Genomic DNA, 17,917 nt, shown 5'->3' with positions numbered 1-17,917 from the left:
GCATCTGGCACTTCATTCGCCCTGCAGTACACCTCAATACGTTCCACATATGTTGCCCAATCTTCGACTTCATTGTCGAACGTAGAGATACTGCCACTCTTCAGCATCCCTGGGTGTGATTTAACTGTCAAAAATGGCATCTCCTGCGCTTCCCCTTCTTCTCCGCTGGCACAAAATGGCGTCTCCCGCGCTTTCCTTCCTTCCCGCGCTCGCCCTTCTTCTCCGCTGCGGCTTCTAAAAATGGCATCTCCTGTGCTCTTCCTTCTTCTCCACGGCTCAATGGCGTCTCCCGCGCTCTCCCTTCTTCTCCCCGCGGACCCTGTTCAGCCCGTGAGCCCTGGCTGTGCTCTGCGCGTTCTTCTTTTTAATTTTTTTTTCTCGACGCCGCTCGGTCTTGAACCCGGCTGTTGCTTTACCCTCTCTCTCTCTTTTTCTCTCTCGACGCCGCTCGGTTTTCAACCCCCGGCTGCGCCCTGTGCGCTTCACCCTCTGTCTTACCCCGTCGACGCTGCTCGGCTTTCTCTCCGCCGTCGGTCGGATTCAGCCGCCGCTGCCCAGGAAGGGTCTGCGCTGGACCTGTCGTCAGTCTCTTGCTGATCGTCGTGGTTGGGGAACCAAGCCCGGCTCGCCACAGCCTCCCCTGCAATGTTCACTCTCTGCCTGATGACTGGGCGGTTGCTCGTGGTCGACGCCCGTGTTCCTGGCCTCGACTTTTTTTTTTAGTTGCAGGTAGATTCGAATCGACACTCGTCGCCACTGTTAGATCCATGATTCTGAGGGTATGCTGTTATTCAATAACCACACGGATGCTGTAACTTAACAATAAACAGGTATTTACTGGAAGAGGGTAGTATCAAGACTGGGGGTACAGAGGCATGCGCAAAGCTTATATACAGGTGTGGTCACTGCCGGTACTACAGTATACAGGAGCTGTAAAAGTTGTTCTGTCTTAAAGGCACATACACTACATGTGCGAGCTGGGAGTTGTGGGTGCAAGGCTTGCAGCAGTGCTAAGTGTGTGAGGGTGAGGTGAAGCTATGAAGTGAAGAGTTGCGCATTGATTCCCACACTTGTATTCGGGATTAGCCAATTTATCCCCCATAGAATCTAGCAAAACTGAGCGGGGGAAAAATTCAGTATCGCCCCATTTGGGGCGTAATTATCGGCCGGGTGCAAAGTTTAGCGCCTGGCGCTAATTATCGCCTCCGACGGCAAACTTGGCTTTTATCGCCCCTGGAGGTGATTGGAGCGCTAAATCAGGCGCTACACACCTCTCTTAAGGTGCTAAGGCCGAGGAGCGAGGCACTACCTCAGAGATAGGGCGCAGCGCAGGTGCTGCCAGTTAGCGATTGAACACAGACACACTGGTGCCGGTCAGTTCTTAAAGGGGAGGGTTGATCTTGCTCTGCAGCCACACCCTGCTCACTGGAGCCTTGAATCTCGGCCTGGGCAGACCTGTGGCTAAATCTAGCAGCCAAACACTATGGAAAGGGCCAGGGAGCAAGCACAGCGCTTCTGCGAACGGGCCTTGGAGGCTCTGGTTGCTGCGGTGGAGCGCAGAAGATCCACTCTGTACCCAGAGAGTGGCAGGAGGCCTTTGCCACGCGAGCATAGAAGAGTGTGGAGGGAGGTGGCTCAGAGAGTCTCCTCAAGCAGCATGGTGCCTAGGACCCATCTGCAATGTAGGAAAAAGTTCATCGACCTCACTCGGGTTGTCAGGGTGAGTGCCTGTTATTCAAAACCTCTCCATCCCTCCATCTCAACCTCACTTTATGGCCAGAGGGTCTTAAAAGCCCCAATGCCCAACACTCATCCAACACCTATGGCCCTTTCATCAAACACACACACGCATTCCACACTTTGCATACAGTAAGGGCTATTCAACTATGGGAGGCATTTCAGGCAAGACCATGGCTGCATACAGTAAGGGCTATTCAACTATGGGAGGCATTTCAGGCAAGACCATGGCTGCATACAGTAAGGGCTATTCAACTATGGGAGGCATTTCAGGCAAGACCATGGCTGCATACAGTAAGGGCTATTCAACTATGGGAGGCATTTCAGGCAAGACCATGGCTGCATACAGTAAGGGCTATTCAACTATGGGAGGCATTTCAGGCAAGACCATGGCTGTATCTTTACTCTGACGCCGTCCTTTTTCTTGCAGGCCAAGCTGTCCCATAATAGGAGACAGTAGCAACGGACCGGTAGAGGGCGATCTCAGCTGCAACCACTCAGCGATCTTGAGTAGCGTGTCCACAGGATTGTGGCAAGCCGGGTGATTGGTCCCGTCGCCACTGGAGACACCGACCCCGTTCTGGACAGCAAAGGTAAGGTCATCACCTTTTTGTCCTCTCTCCTTCCACTTGTTCCTCACAACAGCAGCCTTTGACACTTTCAATCCAAATCACTAAATCGCTGCACTCATGCCTCCCTTGCTGCCACCTTGTCCTCACGCTAAAGCCACTCTTGTACCTCCCTGCTTTCAGATGGTGATTCACCAGGTGAGGAGACGGGCCCTCAAGCTGCCACTGGGAGTGAAGCTGAAGGCGAGGAGGAAGAGGAAGCCGGAGCATCAGCACCACCCTCTCCCGAGGAAGCCCATGCCCATACTGGGAACACGCCTTCCCTGGAGGGGAGCAGGGGGGAATGGTCTGATGAGGGTGAAGCTCCAGGACCCGGCGGGCTGCAGCAACGCGATGGGGGTAGGGAAGCTCAGGGGCCTTCTCCCCAGAGGGAGAGTATGCCATCGAGTCCTGCTCCACTGGACGCAGAGGAGGAGTGGGTCCTCGCTGAAATGAGCGCCCAGGCGGAGCACAGGCATGCTGAGCTCATGGCTGCAGTGGCAAGGGTGCCCGAATCCATTGAATCACTGGCAAGGAGTGTGGAGCACTTCGCTGTAGCACAGGCGGATGCCACGCAAATGTTTAGTGCTGCAACAGCCACTGGCTGCCATGACCCCATCTCTGATTGCGCTCATGCAGACTCAGATTGAGGCCACGCGAGCACTGACTGCTGCCATCCTCGCTGGTTCAGGTACATTTCCCCGGGGCTCTCACCGCGCCGCAGCAGGCCAGCAATCTGTGCTTCAGCAGGTTGCTCCAGATGCTGAAGTGCTGCCCCGTGGGAGTGCCAGTGTGTCGGTCAAGCAGGGAGGTGCTGTCCTCTCTCAAGATGACAGCATTCCTGCTGCCACCACTGTCACTTCTCCACTGCACTTGCCACCGCCTGTAGGACAGACTGCTGCCGCCCATGCAGAGTTGGTGCAGTCTGCAGCCGGGCCCTCCAGGCCCAGAGCTGGTCGAGGCCGTACTTCAAGGGCATTTGCAGTCTCAGGTTGTGACAATCAGCAGCCTTCCACCAGCCTTGCTGCAGCCACTGGGGCCCCATTACGGAGGAGCTGCAGGGTGGGAAGGGGGGAATTTCGCAAGGGAAGCAGATCACCCTCAATGGGAAAAATGTAGGAGGTGTGACAAAATGTTGTTCATTGTTTTATTAAAGGCCGAGGTTCATGGTCAAATTATTTTAACTGCTTTGGACATGGGCCTAGAAATTCAGTTGCTTGCGCCAGCCGGTAGCGCCTTAGGAGGAGGAGATGTTGGGCGCTAGGCGGCTAGCGGCCGGGCGCAGCGCGATCTGCGCCTCTCCCCAACTTCACTCACGATTTAGCGGCGGCGCAAAGTCTTTGCGCGCTCTCAGCTGCGCGCGCAGATCCTGACGTCATTTCCTCATGCCACGCCCTTTGTGCGCCCCAAACCGGAAATTCAGTCGCGACGCCCTATTGAGCGCCTGGCGCCCCTAGCGACTGGTAGAGGGGAACGGTTCTCAGTCAATGCGGGGCACAGGGGGCGCAAATTAAAGGGCACACCTCCTGCAGTAGAAAAGGCTGCCATTTCGCAGCACTCCTTTTTGAGAGACGGATCTTTGCAGAGAGACAAAGGTAGAGAGCTTTCTGCTTTGGCTCAACACTCGGACAGGTACTTGTGGCTTCAGGCCACAGCTTTCCACTTGTCTTTGCCTTCAGTGTCATATCATTGTTTGCAAACATATAATGGGGGCTGCAATGGGTGCAAACGCTGGCCTTCTCCATTGCATCCAAAGGGCTCACAGACGCCGTGAGAGAGTGGCAGTCCTGGCTAGACGGAGAGGGGGCAACAGGCATTGGGAAAGGAGGCCTTACCCACCCAGGGTATACCACCAGCAGTTCTCCTATCTGAACATGTCTGACGAGCAGTGTGTTCGGAGGCTGCGGTTCCGAAGGGCGGTGGTCACTGAGATCTGCAACCTGCTTGGCGGTGATCTGCAGTCACATCTGAGGAGCAGGGCGTCTCTGTCGGTGGCAGTGAAGGTGACGGTGGCTCTCAACTTCTATGCCACCGGCTCCTTCCAATCCGCTACTGGGGACATTTCCAACATCTCCCAGTTCGCCATGCATTGCTGCATTCGCCAGGTGACCAATGCCCTTTTCAAAAGGAGACGTCAGTTCATCTCCTTCTCCATGGCCCTTGTCAAGCAGCAACAGCGTGCAATGGGCTTTGCAGCATTCGCGCGCTTCTCCATGGTGCATGGCGCCATTGACTGCACGCATGTGGCTTTGCGGGCACCTCTGGAGAATGCCGAGGATTACCGCAACCAGAAGGGCTACCATTCCCTCAACGTTCAGCTGGCGTGTGACCACAGGCAGCTCATCCTAGCTGTCAATGCCCGCTTTCCAGGCAGCAGCCACGATGCCTTCATCCTGCGCCAGACTTCTGTGGCAGACATGTTCCAGGCCCAGCCTCACCCACGAGGATGGCTTCTCGGGGACAAAGGCTATCCTTTGTGTACCTGGCTGATGACCCCGCTCCGTGTGCCCAGCACCCCTGCTGAAGAGGGATACAACGACAGCCATCAAGCGACCAGGAACATCATTGAGCAAACAATCGGCATCCTGAAGCAACGGTTCCGCTGTCTGGATCGTTCCGGTGGAGCCCTACAATATTCGCCGGAGCGAGTCTCCCATTTCATGGTCGTGTGCTGCATGCTGCACAACCTGGCTATCCGCAGGACTCAGCCACTGCCACCAGAGATTGGAGGACCACCTGAGGAGGAGGAGGAGGAGGAGGAGGAGGAGGAGGACCAGCACAGGAAGGAGGCAGAAAGTGCAAGGGCCGCCCGTCGGCGGCTTATTGAACGTCGGTTCTAGGCCCCCTCTCAGGGAATGGCTTGTGCCAATGTCACCAGATGAATGTAGCCACTCCACAAGCCCTCAGCCGAGCAGGGCAACCAGGACTTGCAAAAAAAAGCATGCACAGTGCGATTTAAGAACATTTATTTATTGGAAACCTCGGCCCTTCCCACATTACAACCTCATGGAGAGAAGCCCCCTCCAAAAACACGAAACGAACAGTCTCGGCCTTACAAAACAAAGAAAGACACCAGTCTCGGCCTTACAAAACAAAGAAAGACACCAGTCTCGGCCTTACAAAACAAAGAAAGACACCAGTCTCGGCCTTACAAAACCACAACTACACCAGTCTCGGCCTTTCAACAAACACAAAGCATTTGGCCAGACCTTCTACTTTTTGCCTTGCGAGGGCGATGCCTTTCGCATCCGTGACTGGCCCCTGCCCACCCTGCAGCTCCTCCTCAATGGGACCCCAGTGGCTGCAGCAAGGCTGGGGGAAGGTTGCTGAGGGTCAGATGGCGAGACGCCAGATGCCCTTGGGGGTCGGCCTGCACCAGCTCTGGCCCTGGAGGGTACGGCTGCTGACTGCTCCAACTCTGCTTGGGCGGCAGCAGTCTGTCCAGCGGCTCATGGCAGCTGCAATGGCGGAGTGGCAGTGTCGGCTGCAGGAATGGTGCCAACCTGACAGATCGCAGGTGCTCCCTGGTCGCCTGAGACATTGGCACTCGCACGGGCCAGCACTGCAGCATGCGCAGCAAACAGCTGAAGAACAGACTGCTGGGCTGCTGCTGCGCGGCGAGTGCCCTGGCGATGCCTGGCCGATCCAGCGAGGGTGGCAGCAGTTAGTGCCCGTGTGGCCCTGGTCTGTGTCCGCATGACACCAGCCAGTGAATGAACGGCACGACTGAGCACTTGGCCCGAAGCCGCCTGTGCTGCCGCGAAGTCCTGCAGACTCCTGACCTGTGCTGCTCCGAACTCCTGCACACTCCTTGACAGAGACTCAATGGAGTCAGGCATCCTTGCCACTGCAGCCATGAGCTCAGTGTGCCTGCGCTCAGCCTGGACGGCCATTTCCTCCAGGAGCCGCACCTCCTCTGCGCTCAACGTCACAGGACTGGAGGCCGCACTCACCCTCTGGGGAGAAGTCCGCCGAGCTCCCCCACCCCTCCCGCGTTGCTGCAGGCCGCTGGGCCCCGGAGCTTCACTCTCCTCCGACCCTTCCCCCCGGCTCCCCTCCAGGGAAGACGTGTCCCCTTCATCGCCATGGGCTGGCGCGGCTGAGGGTGGCACTGATGGGCCGGCTTCCTCTTCCTCCTCCTCAAATTCGGAATCGCTGACAGTGGCAGCTTGAGGGCCTGCCTCCTCACCTGGCGATTCACCATCTGAAAGCAGGAAGGCACAAGAGTTGCTTTAGAGTGAGGACAGGGCGGCAGCGAGGGAGGCATGAGTGCTGCCATGCACTGCATTGGTCGGTCAGTGGCAAAGGATGCTGATCTGAGGCGCAAGTGGAAAGAGAGAGGTCAAAAAGGTGATGCCCTTACCATTGGTGCCCAGAACAGGGTCGGCATCTCCACTGGCGACGGGGCCAATCAGCCGTCCTGCCATAATGCGCTCCACACACTGGTCGAGGTCGGGGAGCTCTTTGACGTCAGGACGGCCTCCCCCGGTCTCACGTTGCTTCCTCCGGTTGTGCGCCACCTTGGCCTGCAAGAGAAAGGACGGCCTCTAAGTACAGTGGGAAGCCCTGACCTTGTCTGCACTGCCTCCCATGGTGGACTGGCCCTGACAGTGTGAAGCCCTGATCTTGGCTGCACTGCCTCCCATGGTGGACTGGCCCTGACAGTGTGAAGCCCTGATCTTGGCTGCACTGCCTCCCATGGTGGACTGGCCCGGACAGTGTGAAGCCCTGATCTTGGCTATACTGCCTCCCATGGTCGAATAGCTTGTACAGTGTGTAAAGTGCTGAATGTGCAAGTGGTTTTCATGACAGTCCCATAGCTGCTGGATGAGGGCTGGCCCTTAGGGCTTTCAGGTCCCTTTGCCCATAAACTGAGGTGCACATGCAGGGATGAGGAGGACACTGGAAAGGGTACTCACCCTGACAACCCGAGTGAGGTCGTTGAACTTTTTCCGACATTGCACAGGAGTCCTGGCAACCACGCTATTGGAAGTCACCCTGTTTGAGACCTCCCTCCAGGCTTTCCGGTAGGCGCTGGGCAGCGGCCTCTTGCCACCTTCTGGGAACAGAACATGGCACCTGCGCTCCACTCCGCCAACCAGCATCCTCAGGTCACCCTCGCTGAAGCGCTGCGCTCTCTCCCTGGCCTTCTCCATAGCCCTGGGCATTGCGCAGATGAAGCAGAAGTGGTCAGGCCTAGCTTGAGGGCTGCAGTGTGCAGGGCGTTGCAGGCAAACAAACCCACCCTCCCCCTTTAAGAGCTGACTGGCGCCAGAGTGTCTGCCGTCAATCAACAACTCTCCGCACCTGCGCTGCGCCCGGCCTCGGGGGTATCGCTCAGGACCGCCGGCTTAGCGCCTAAAGATAGTCGTGCATCGCCTGTTTTAGCGCAGCAGCAACCTCTTGGGGCGATGCGACTGAATATCGGCGAAGGTGGCGCGAACTTGCGCCGGGCGCAAACTTTAGCCGCCGCCCGACTTTAGCGCCCCGAACGTGGCTATACTGAATTTCTAGGCCATTGTCTCCAGGTTGTGAGAGCCAGTTATGTTAATGACTGTTTTTTTTGTGTTTCTTTCTATTAGTTTATCCTGCGGAAATGAGACACACAGGGGGAGAAATTCAGTAGGTCGCGCCACCCGTTAGCGGCTTAAGAGGGCACTAAGTGGGTCGCAAGCCAACTGGCGCCCGGGCGCGGCACTGCCCACGCCTCCCGCTAAATTCCGCGGGATGTTAGTGGTGGCGCTAACCGTTCGCGCTGCGCCGCTGCCGATGACGTCATCGGTGTGCGCGGCGCCCCGCTGATGCCCCGGCTGTGATATTTGGCAGTGCCCCCTGATTTACCGCCGGACGCTATGTCCGACGGGTTCAGGGGGGCCTACCTGCGGCCGGGGAGACGCAAATTAAAGGCGAGGTGCGGGGCGGCCATTTTTGTTGTTGGCCGCCTGCCAGCACCTGCCTGCGCTCCCGTCCCCAGCCTCCTGAAACCCCCCCCACCCCGCGGAGTGCCGGCTGCGCTCCAAGAGCCCGGCACTTCTCTTCAGTACCGGGCTCTTTTGCCTGCACTCCCGATCCTCAGGGGCCCAGCTGGGCCCCAGATCGCGCTGCACAAGGCCCCTCCCCTTTAAGAAGGGGAGGAAGGCCTGCAATACTGCGGCGCGACGTGCCACAGCGTGTGGTGCTGCGGCACGTTGCGCCACGATATTCACTCACAGTGCCCTAAGAGGGATGCGGGCGCCTCCAGTAGGGCCGTGCTTCCCTTTGGGGCACAACCACTCAATTTCCAGTGCGGGGGCGCGAATGTTTCCGGGGCACTACATTTAGCGCCCTGGCAAGGCTGGCGCCCCAAACGGGGCTATACTCAATTTCTACCCCCCAGAGTTCGTAAAATAAATAAGTTTCTGTATTCAAAATGTACATGTTTGGTCTTTGCAATCACTGTTGCCTTGACTGGCATAGGGGTTGCGGGATGGTTTCAATCAGGTTCTTTGAATGGCAGAAGCCATTTCCTCAGAAGGGGCCTAGAAGCGATTTGCTATGAGCCTTTGACGGACAGCCCTTCCACTTTGTACATTGTGTGCCTCCCTCCCGCCTTGGTGCTGCTGATGATCATCCTCCTCATCTTCCTCCTCCTCCTCTGGTGGTGCTCCAATGTCTGGTGGCATTGGCTGGGTCCTGAGGATTGCAAGGTTATGCAGCATGCAGCACACAACAATGAAGTGGGAGACTCGCTCAGGCGAGTACTGAAGGGCTCCTCCAGAATGGTCCAGACAGCGGAACCGTTGCTTGAGCATGCCGATTGTCTGCTCAACGATGTTCCTGGTAGCTTGATGGCTCTTGTTGTACCGCAGCTCAGCAGGGGTGTTGGACGTACGGAGCGGTATCATCAGCCAGGTGCACAGAGGATATCCCTTGTCCCCGAGAAGCCAACCACCTGGGTTATGCGGTGCCTGGAAAAGGTCTGCCACAGAAGTCTGGCGCAGGATGAAGGCATCGTGGCTGCTGCCAGGAAAGTGGGCATTGACAGCGAGTATCAGCTGTCTGTGGTCACAGACCAACTGAACGTTTAAGGAATGTGTGGTAAACCACTGTATTGTATATTGCCACCTCTGGGTGGCGCTGTGTATGGAGGCATGCCTCAGCTGACTCCACCCACCACTGTGTGGGTTTCGTTCAGACTTGTTCAGTCACTCACGAAGAAGCATGGTCTCTTCTTAGCTAATAAAAGCCTTATTCATCTCTTCTTTCGACTCGCCATCTCTTCTTCGACTCATCACCTTTTATGAAGTAATTGATAAGCGTATCAATTTTATTAGCTAAAAGTTAAATGGCGACACCTGAGGAGCAACAACAGCAACGGATACAGCAGACATTGCTGAGAGCCCTCAGACCACCACGCCTGGACCTCGACCCTCAAGAGGTGGGTGCATCAGCCAAGTTTGAACACTGGCTGAGCTGCTTTGAATCCTTCCTCGCAATCTCACAGGTTACAGAGGAGGATCACAAACTGAAAATTTTGACCGCCCAGGTGAGCCATCAAGTATATATGCTAATCCGGGACTCTAATACGTACGTGGCGGCCCTCGAGCTACTAAAAGGGCAATATACGCGCCCAGTGAACACAATTTACGCCCGACACCTCTTGGGATCCCGCAGGCAGCAACCGGGAGAATCGGTAGGGGCATTTGCACGGGCGCTACTGGCACTCTGCAGAGACTGCGATTGTAAAGCGGTAACGGCTGTGGAGCACGCGCAGGGACTCGCCTGTGATGCCTTCGTCAGGGGCCTCCAGTCAGACCACACCCGGCAGAGACTGCTAGAAAGCAAGGAACCCGACCTGAAGACGGCCATTGCCCTTGCGCTCTCGTTAGAGGAGGCCCACCGAAACCTCGAGGCATACCCCCGTAACGGCGCCGAGACATGGCAATCGAAACCGTGGGACACGGGACCGCCGCCCCCGGCACCAACCGCTGCAGCGACCCAACCGAGACAGCAGCCTCCGGTAAGAACTGCTTCGATGCCCAGTAACCAGGCCCAAAAATGCTATTTCTGTGGCCAGTTAAAACATCCCAGAGCGCACTGCCCAGCTAAGACAGCTACCTGCTCGGGCTGCGGGAAGAAAGGCCATTACGCTAACGCCTGCAAGGGGAAGCCAGCCAGCAGCGCAGCGTGCGGGCCGTGGGAGCAGCCATCTTATCCGCCATTTTGTGTACCCCCGGCCGCATGGCATCCGCCGCCATCGTATCCAACGCACTCAACCGCCATTTCGTCACCGGAACCGACCACCGTCTCGGCGGATGACTATAGTGACTCACTAAGCCACATACTGGCCTCCGTGACGCTGGATCAAGCCCTCCCTCACCATCTATCCAGCTCCATGATGGATATCGCGGTAAACGGCCGCGCCACCAGTTGCCTGATCGACAGCGGGAGCACAGAGAGTTTCGTCCACCCCGACACGGTACGTAGCCACTCCCTCACGATTCTGCCAACGCACCATCGCATTTCTATGGCGTCCAAGTCCCAGTCAATGGACATCAGCGGCTACTGTGTGGTGACCCTGTCAGTAGGGGGCACTGAATATAAAAAATTTAAACTGCTAGTCCTGCCCTGTCTTTGCGCTGCCGTCCTGCTAGGGTTGGATTTTCAGTGCCACCTTAAGAGTGTCACACTAGCATACGGTGGACCCCTCCCCCCACTCACAGTCTGCAGCCTTTCCACATTAAAAGTCCCCCCCCCTCCCCTGTTCGCTAACCTCACCCGCGACTGTAAACCCATCGCTACCAAAAGCAGGCGGTACAGTGCCGGGGACAGAGCTTTTATCAGCTCTGAGGTGGAGCGGCTATTGAAGGAGGGCATTATCGAAGGTAGCACTAGCCCCTGGCGAGCCCAGGTTGTAGTCGTTAAAACCACTGCAAAACGCCGCATGGTAATCGACTACAGCCAAACCATAAACCGGTACACCCAGCTGGACGCGTACCCCCTCCCTCGCATATCTGATATGGTCAATCAGATTGCGCAATACAAAGTATTCTCCACCATCGACCTTAAGTCAGCGTACCACCAGCTGCCCATCCGCCATGAGGACCGCCAGTATACTGCCTTCGAGGCAAACGGCCGCCTCTACCACTTCCTTAGGGTCCCCTTCGGCGTCACCAACGGGGTTTCGGTCTTCCAAAGGGAGATGGACCGAATGGTTGACCAGAACGCGCTGCGGGCAACCTTCCCCTATTTGGATAACGTCACCATCTGCGGCCACGACCAGCAGGACCACGACGTTAATCTAGCAAATTTCCTCCGTACGGCCCAACGGCTGAACCTAACGTACAATAAGGAAAAATGTATGTTTCACACCAAGCGCCTGGCCATCCTCGGCTGCGTGGTGGAGAACGGAGTCATCGGGCCCGACCCCGACAGAATGCGCCCCCTAATGGAGCTACCCCTTCCCCACTGCCAAAAAGCACTGAAGAGATGCCTGGGGTTTTTCTCCTACTACGCCCAGTGGGTGCCCCTCTATGCAGACAAAGCCAGGCCCCTCATCAAAGCCACCTCCTTCCCCCTGACACCAGAGGCGTGTGCAGCCTTCACTCTTATCAAGAACGATATCGCGAAGGCCGCAATGCACGCGGTGGATGAGTCCATCCCCTTCCAAGTGGAGAGCGATGCCTCCGACTTCGCCCTAGCCGCGACCCTTAACCAGGCGGGCAGACCCGTGGCCTTTTTCTCAAGGACCCTCCAGGGCCCCGAGACGAGACACTCCTCCGTCGAAAAGGAGGCCCAGGCTATTGTAGAAGCGGTGCGTCACTGGAGGCATTACCTGGCCGGGAAACGATTTACCCTGCTCACTGACCAGCGTTCAGTAGCTTTTATGTTTAATAATAAGCAGAGGGGTAAAATCAAGAACGACAAGATCTTGAGGTGGAGAATCGAACTCTCCACCTACAATTATGATATCTTGTATCGGCCAGGGAAACTCAATGAGCCCCCAGATGCCCTATCACGTGGTACATGCGCCAACGCGCAGAGTGATAGGCTGCAGTCCCTCCACAATGACCTCTACCACCCGGGGGTCACCAGGTTTTTCCATTTTATCAAATCCCGTAACCTGCCCTACTCCATCGAGGAGGTCAGGACCATGACCAAGAGCTGCCAAATCTGCGCCGAGTGCAAACCGCACTTCTATAGGCCGGACAGAGCAAGCCTGATCAAGGCCACCCGCCCCTTCGAACGCCTGAGCGTCGATTTTAAAGGGCCCCTCCCCTCCGCTGACCGCAATGTGTACTTCCTCAACATAGTTGATGAGTACTCCCGTTTCCCCTTTGCCATCCCTTGCCCAGACATGACCAGTACCACGGTCATCAAGTGTCTGAATGACATCTTCGCTCTGTTCGGGTTCCCCAGCTATATACATAGCGACAGGGGCTCATCGTTCATGAGCGACGAACTTCGGCAGTACCTGCTAACAAGAGGTATCGCCACGAGCAGGACCACCAGTTACAACCCCCGGGGGAACGGCCAGGTGGAAAGGGAGAACGCGACGGTTTGGAAGGCAGTCCTCTTAGCACTAAAATCTAAGGGCCTTCCGACCTCCCGCTGGCAGGAGGTCCTCCCTGCAGCGCTCCACTCCATTCGGTCACTGCTTTGTACTGCCACTAATGCGACCCCTCATGAGAAAATGTTCGTTTTCCCCCGGAAGTCTACATCGGGAACCTCGCTACCGGCATGGTTGACTTCTCCTGGGCCCGTCCTACTGCGGAGGCACGTGAGGACGCATAAAACGGAGCCCCTGGTCGAGCGGGTGCACCTCCTACACGCCAACCCCCAGTATGCCTGGGTGACATACCCAGACGGGCGGGAGGACACGGTCTCCATACGAGATCTCGCACCCTCGGGTACCCCTGAATTACCACCGTTATCCCCCTTACCACCGTTATCCCCCTTACCACTGTTATCCCCCACCACCCCTCCCAACCCAACCCCTGCAGACGGCATGCCAAAGCCCCAGGAATCTTCGCCAACCACCCAGACACCAGACCCGACGTCGGATGCTGCAACACCACCGCCGCCACCACGACGATCAGGACGTCAGACAAGGCCTCCTGATAGACTTAACTTGTAGTACCCTTCACCCCGCCGGACTTCACATTAAACAAGGGGTGAATGTGGTAAACCACTGTATTGTATATTGCCACCTCTGGGTGGCGCTGTGTATGGAGGCATGCCTCAGCTGACTCCACCCACCACTGTGTGGGTTTCGTTCAGACTTGTTCAGTCACTCACGAAGAAGCATGGTCTCTTCTTAGCTAATAAAAGCCTTATTCATCTCTTCTTTCGACTCGTCATCTCTTCTTCGACTCATCACCTTTTATGAAGTAATTGATAAGCGTATCAGAATGGAAGCCCTTTCAGTTGCGGAAATCCTCGGCATTCTCTTGCGGCGCACGCAAAGCCACATGCGTGCAGCCAATGGTGCCCTGCACCATGGGGAAGCCCGCTATCATCGCAAAGCCCATTGCGTGTTGTTGCTGCTTGTCCGGGGTCATGGGAAAAGAGGTGTACTCTCGTCTCCTTTTAAAGAGGGCATTTGTGACCTGACGGATGCAGCAATGCACCGCGAACTGGGAGATATTGGCAATGTCCCCAGTAGCTGTTTAAAATGAGCTGGTGGCATAAAAGTTAAGAGCCACTGTTATCTTCACTGCTACCGACAGAGACGTCCTGCTCCTCAGTTGAGGCTGCAGATCTGGCTGAAGCAGGTGGCAGAGCTCAGTGACCACCTCCTTGCTGAAGCGCAGCCTGCGCAAACACTGCTCCTCAGACATATTAATGAAGGAGAACTGTTGGCAAAAAACCCTGGGAGGGTAAGGTCTTCTGTACAGAGGCCTGTTGGCCCTCTTCCATCTGGCCATGATTGCCACTCTCTCTCTGCGTCTCTGTGCCCTCCGAATGTGATGGAGAAGGATGATGTCCCCATCCATTGCAGCCCCCATAGTATCTAGGCAATCAAAGTTATGAAGGTCGAAAACCAAAGTACCTGCAAAGTTATGGTCAGAAGCCAAAACTACCTCAGACAGCGTTGACTCAATGCAGAAGTCTCTCTTTCTCTCTTTGTCTCTCTCAAAATCTCTCTCACTCTCTCAGAACAAGTGGTGCAAAAATGGCTACCACACAAAAGCCAGGAAGAGGCCCCCTTTAAATAGCGCACCCCCAGCCCCACAGCGACTGGGAAGCGTTCCAGTCTACCCGTCGCTCGTTGCGCCAGGTGGAAAGGAGGGGGGCGCCACTCAATTTCCGTCCCAGGGCATCACAAGGGCGTTGCACTCTCGAACTACGTCAATATTTGCGTGCGCAGGAGATCGGGCGGTATTGTATAGCGCCACTGCAAAATGTCCGGTCAATTTCGCGAGAGGCACAGATATCGCTGCGTCTGGGCGCTAGTTGCGTTGTGCCCCATTAGCGCACTCTTAAGGCGTTAACGGGAGGCACAAGCCAACTGAGTTTTTCCCCCAGTTAGAGGTGTCATCATTATACTAAAAAAGTTGGTGTGAGTCAAAACAGCAAATCCCATTTAGAGCTCATGCTCATTTCATTGCTAAAATGATCAACAAGAAGGATTTCATTCCTTTAAGCCTGGAAATTATGTTGTGAGGCTTGGTATCACTGATGTAAGGTCGGGACATAGCGTAACCAGATCTGGCTAAATTTCTGTCCCCATAACATTTAAAATAAAAAGGTTAATGCCTCTGTTCAAATAATGGGAAAAGAAATTTGATACAAACATGCTAAACTTTTGTACAATAGTGGCCCAGAAACTCGGGTCTCCACGGGTGAGTACGCAAGGGGTACTCACCCGTAGGCCCAATGGAAGTGCCGGTTTCCTGCATGCACTGCGCATGCGTGGGAAACCGGCACTTCTGTTCCCCTGAATGAAGGGGTTCAGAGGTGGAACGCGTGCGCGGGAGAGGCAGCGCGTGCGCATCAAATTCGGGTTTTTTTTACAGGTTTTCCCGGGAGGGTAAGTCTGCAGAAGTTAGACATGTAAAAAGCAGGCGTAAGGCCTGCTTTTTACAAGGTAAGTGGTGAATTAATTAAAATTAAAACATTTTTTCCACAGGTTTATTATTTTTAAATACTTTAAAGCAAGGTAAGTTTATTTTTAGCCCCGTTAGAAAATAAAATTATTTTTTTCAAAAATTTAAATTATTGTTTAAAATAGTTATTTCATGTAATTTATAGTTTATTTAAAAAATGTGATTAAAAAAAAAATTATTTGAAGATTTAGTGCTATTTTGGGGCCGTAGTATTTATAAGTTTTGACAGCTCTTCCTGTCAATCTTATGAATGGAGCATTCCCTGCTCCGATTGGCTCTCCATGGCCCACGTGATCCCAGGGGACGCATCGAACTAACTGCGCCCCTGGGATACGCAAGCACTGCGCGCCGGCAGCTGGACCAGGCCCCGGATCGGAATTCCATGCGGGCCCACAGCTCAATGGCCGGCGCGCAAGGTAAGTGCAGGTCGGGGGCTTGCACCCGCGGGAAGCCCCCGACCCAAATTTCTGGGCCAGTATTGCACAGTAAAGTTTTCAAGCTTTAAGAAAGAAAGAACTTGCACTTAGATAGCCCTTTTCATATCCTCAGGACATCCCAATGCACTTTACTGCCAATGAAGTACTTTTGGTGTGTAGCCACTGTTTCTATGTAGAGCAATTCAGCATTTAATTTGAGTATATTGGGGTCCCACAAACAGCAATTAGATAAATGAGTAGTTAATCTACTTTGGTGATGTTGGTTGAGGGATAAAAGTTAGCCAGAAGAACGCCGATGCTCTTTTTCAAATAATGCCATGGGATCTTTTACATCCACCTGAGACGTGGTTTAATGTCTCATGCAAAAGATGGCATCTCAGTATTGGATGCAAATCATGAAGTGGGCTTGAACTTTCAACCTTCTGACTCGGAGACAAGTGTGCTATTGACGAGCCAAGCTGACAAATGAATGTACCATACTAGGATAGGAAAATCAAAGGACATAAAGGCCCCAATATTTACTGGGGCAGGTTGCATAAGTGGGGGAAGTCTGGGGGGAAGTCCGGGTTTCCCCACATGCTGTGGAATTTTGACTCCATAGTATGAGTCTATTTTTTCTAGCAGGTTCCCCACCCGGAAGTCAGCTGGATTGACAGGCTTGACTCCCTGTCGGGTAGGGAACGCTCTGGAGGAGGCCGCAGGAGCAGGTAAGGAACCTGCTGCTGCATTAGTGGGAGCGTGAGCGGGGGTGGGGGGTGTCCGGATCTTGGGGGGTCCGGTCCCCGATCAGGGAGACAAGTCGGATCCCCAGTACCGAGGGGTGGTCTGAACCCTGATCCCGGGGGGGGTGTCGAGTCCCGGACTGGGGTTGGATACCCGATCTGGGGGGAGTATTTGAATGGAGGGGTCCGATGGTGGGGGGGCGGGTGCGGTTCTGATTGCAGGGAAGCAGGTAAGCTTGGTGGGCTGGGGGAAGCATTCCTGCTCCTCCTGGCCCACAAGCAGTGCTGTAAAGGCACTTACCTTTTCGCCAAAGCTGTCCTCACCTCCCTTGAGCTACTGGGTTTCCCGAGACCTTGGAAACATGGCCGACCAGGGTAAAACCTGTAAAACAGGTTAATTGTGATGCTGCCAGTCTCATTATAATATTTAAATTGCCACCCCGCCTCCTGGGAGCGAGTTGGCTGCCCGCCCCCTGTCCCACCTCCGTTAAACCCGGAAGTAGGCAGGTTGGAGTCTGGTTTGAGATTTTTAACATTTTTACATCTCACCCAACCCCAACCCACCCATTTTTCGGGGTTAAAATGAACCCCAAATACTCACACAAGCCATGAGGAAAACTTAACTTAGATGAAAACAATATCCTATCAATGTTGTGTGCTGGGGCAGTGTTGGACCACTAACTATCTTCAGTTCCCTAGGTTAGGGAAGGGAATATTGGACAGAGCTCCTTCTCCTGCTAACTATCTGGTGATTCCTACTGGAAGGTGGATATGTATGGACATCAGTTTATATTCCCTTGACACTTGCTGTAATGGTTAATCTTTTGGGTGAGGTACTGGAGAGTAACCAGTTGAATGTATCCTAATGAGGAGTCAATGGCCGGAATTTTACCTACCAAGTCTGGTCGGGTGCGTGCGGGCCATGTAGTGGGTGGGTACCGCCATGTATAGATCAGCCCGCTCTTCAGAGCGACTTTAGCGTAATGGCCCCATTAAAGCAGGCATGCACGTTTCCTGGCCCTATTAAATGGTCCTGGTCTGATGATGTCATCGATGACTCATTTCCAGTGGGGATATTTAAACCAGCCTTGGCCACATTGCATTTGAAGGTTCATGTAGGAGTGTGGAGGGAGGATTGGAGAGGAGTGGGTTGTTGCTAAGAAATAGAAAAATGACTTCACAAAGACGGAGGGCTGCACCCCGCTTTTCCGATGACTCCCTACATATTCTGGTGAAGGGAGTCAGAGCACGCAGAGAGTCCTCTTCCCTGCTGATGGGTGGAAGAGACCGTCCCAGGAGCCCAAGAGCCTGGCTCCAAATTGCTG

General features: G+C 54.8%; 1 pseudogene; it reads right to left on the bottom strand.

Annotated features, from left to right (window-relative positions):
* Nucleotides 1–17,537, bottom strand: part of LOC147117563 (uncharacterized) — a 44,205-nt pseudogene extending 26,668 nt beyond the window's left edge.
* Nucleotides 17,538–17,917: the final 380 nt, after the last annotated feature.

Source organism: Somniosus microcephalus, chromosome 5, assembly GCF_052327205.1.
Source record: "Somniosus microcephalus isolate GS21.2 chromosome 5, FLI_Smic_1.0, whole genome shotgun sequence".
NCBI classification, from domain to species: Eukaryota; Metazoa; Chordata; class Chondrichthyes; order Squaliformes; family Somniosidae; genus Somniosus; species Somniosus microcephalus.
This window is presented reverse-complemented; position numbering and strand designations above follow the sequence as displayed.